A 2,743-nucleotide genomic window follows, 5' to 3' on the forward strand; every position below is an offset into this window, starting at 1 on the left:
AGTTAGCGTAGTCTTTGTACCCATTGCCGTTTTGATATGCATAATATTTCGTTGTTTGTGACGATATATAAACGCTATCGTTCCAAGTTAAGTATACGATTTGTTCAAAATTATCTATTTATTAAAAAGATTATTTTACAACCAGCATCAAAGATTAAGTCTCTATCTAGATTTTAGATCTTAGCGATCTTTAGCCGTTGTTTGAATTTAACGCTACAATAATAGTAAGGAAAAGATATTGAACAGCTTTTTCCACCTTTCTAATCGTAATGATGAAGATGAAAGGACCGGCAGACAGACAGACAGGTAGGTAGGTAGATCCGATAAAAAATGTTCTGCAACCTATGCTAATTAAGACTTTATAACGTTATCGTCGTTAATTCTTTTTCACAAACCTAATCTGCATTGTTAGTACTCACCATCCAAGGACAATATGCAAGCATTTTTTTTTATTTGCTTCTACTGAATAAGAAAAGAATTTTTTTAATTTCCATAAAAATGTACTGCTTGCGTAAAGTGTTTTTTCTCAAGTGTTTCTGGTTTTCTAAATAAAATGTTAATTAATTTAAATACTTCTTTATACTGCATTTGATGCATATATATATATATATATATATATATATGTATGTATATATATAGTATTTTTTCATTATCCTATGGATATTCATTATCTTGTGGATAAACTGGAAATCAAAATGAACAGCATAAAAGCCAATCTGCAAAAATTGAAAATAAATGAACCAAGCGTCAATGTCGTCTCTCAATCTGTTTGAAAACCCCATAGAGTTTTCATGAAAATTCGTCGATTTTCCAAGAAACAAAATCTTAAGGAAAGGAGTTAATCAAGTCCAGCTGACGACCGGCGAAAAGATTCACAACAATTGGCAGAAATGTAGCGGAAAAGCGGATTAACGGATTGACCGATAAAAGAGGTCGCTTGCTTGTAAGGCATATAGTGACACTGCTTGTAAAGGCTTATATGAGCAGAATGTTTGCAGGAAGCAAAATCAGTCCAAAAATTTCGCCAGAAAGTCGAGTTAACAGAGTTGTTCGCAATATTCGAAAGGCCACGATTAGAACGAGAATTAAAGTGTTGTAGAGAAGTGTTTCTGTAAAGAACTTATAAAGAGATCTCCTAAGAATTCTAAGCGGTACCTATACTAGGAGCTTAATGTCAAATTAAGTTAAATAACTAAAGTGAAAGCACGAAAGACGTTACAGAACATGTAGAAACCGAGTGGACAAGAAAAAGAAACGCGTCAAGATCTCACAACGCTTTTAATGCTGACTTATGGTCATTACAAGTGAATAAATGAACTTTCGCCTCCCGCCCTGATTACATTCAATCAAACTTTTTCGCAACAACACCTTACGATCAGAATAAAAAAATCATTACTCATCGCTCTCAGTCTCGCTATATATTTTGGAACACAAAAATTTTCAAAGAAGGTCGGTGAGCGCCTTAGGCAAAACAAGGGATGAATTTAGATCGATTGTCTGCTGCTTTTCAAAGCAGTCGGCAAAAGGACTAAATTTGAAGGGAATATGGTAGTGACGTTCGGCAGACTTGGAGCATTTCTTACCTCGACGCAAAAAATTCTTAGAAAGTGACATTGACTATTCCTTTTAAGGCGTCCTTTGGCAGTTATGCGTCAGGTTACTGTGCTCGCGTTCAGTTTTCAAAGCAAATTATGTATATATATATATATATATATATGTCTGAATCTGTACCAAAAAAGGGAGGCTAACCTCTGGATGCCATGCCGTTATGAAAATAGTTGCTCTAACCAATCTCTACGGCGTTGATGAATAGTGTTACGTAAAAATAAAGTTGGAAATGTGTTGTATTGTGTTGTTGAACATGAAAAGGGGAATTTTTGTTTGAGAAATGCACGACTATTATTGAAAAGAAGTGTCGTGACTTTTGGTTGAAATAATTTGTAAATTAAACCATACCTTGTAATAATTGAAAATTATTGTCGTCAAGCTTTTAAAAGTCATAAAAAATATTCAACAAACAACTTGTGCTCACTTTATGGTTAACAACAAAAAATTGCTTGCGCAAATATATAGCAAAAGTTAAGATTGCATGATGGCGATTAAATAATCACACAACCATAGATTTATGAACTTTTAAAAATGGACGAGATGCAGAGAATAAACAAAAACCGCGTTGGGGTAAGACCATCAACCTCAGCTACTCATAAGAGGGCGACAAAATGAAAGATTTCGCACTTAACGCTTTGCTGTTCATAAAATATTATAAGGACTTTGAAGGCATGCTTGGAATATTAATTAGAAATATTCAATCAATGACGACGTGGAAAAGTTCTCTTCGTTGTCTTCCCATTTTGTTTCAAAGTACATTTTTTTAAAAAAATGAAGAGCCACTTAGATCGAATGATGACCATCTGAAAGGCATAATTCTTGTTGATACATACATTATAGGCTTATGATCTAAAAATCATTAAGTAATTTTCGCTTTAAAAGCGAAAAAAAAAAAAAAAAAAAAAATGGGAAAAAACGAAAATTCTCCCACAGCGAATGCCAACAATTACAAAGAAAACTTCTAATCGTTGTGTTCGGAAACCGAATGTCATAAAATATCTGACAGATGTCAAACATAATTGTATTAAGTAAAACCAAAGCAAAAAGAAATCTTTTAAACTCATATATCTGATGGGCATATATTTTCAAAATAAAAGTTCCCCCTTATGTCTTAAACGCAGTCTTTACATACAAA

The sequence above is a fragment of the Glossina fuscipes genome, unplaced genomic scaffold (genome assembly GCF_014805625.2).
Source record: "Glossina fuscipes isolate IAEA_lab_2018 unplaced genomic scaffold, Yale_Gfus_2 27, whole genome shotgun sequence".
In the NCBI taxonomy this organism is placed as follows: Eukaryota; Metazoa; Arthropoda; class Insecta; order Diptera; family Glossinidae; genus Glossina; species Glossina fuscipes.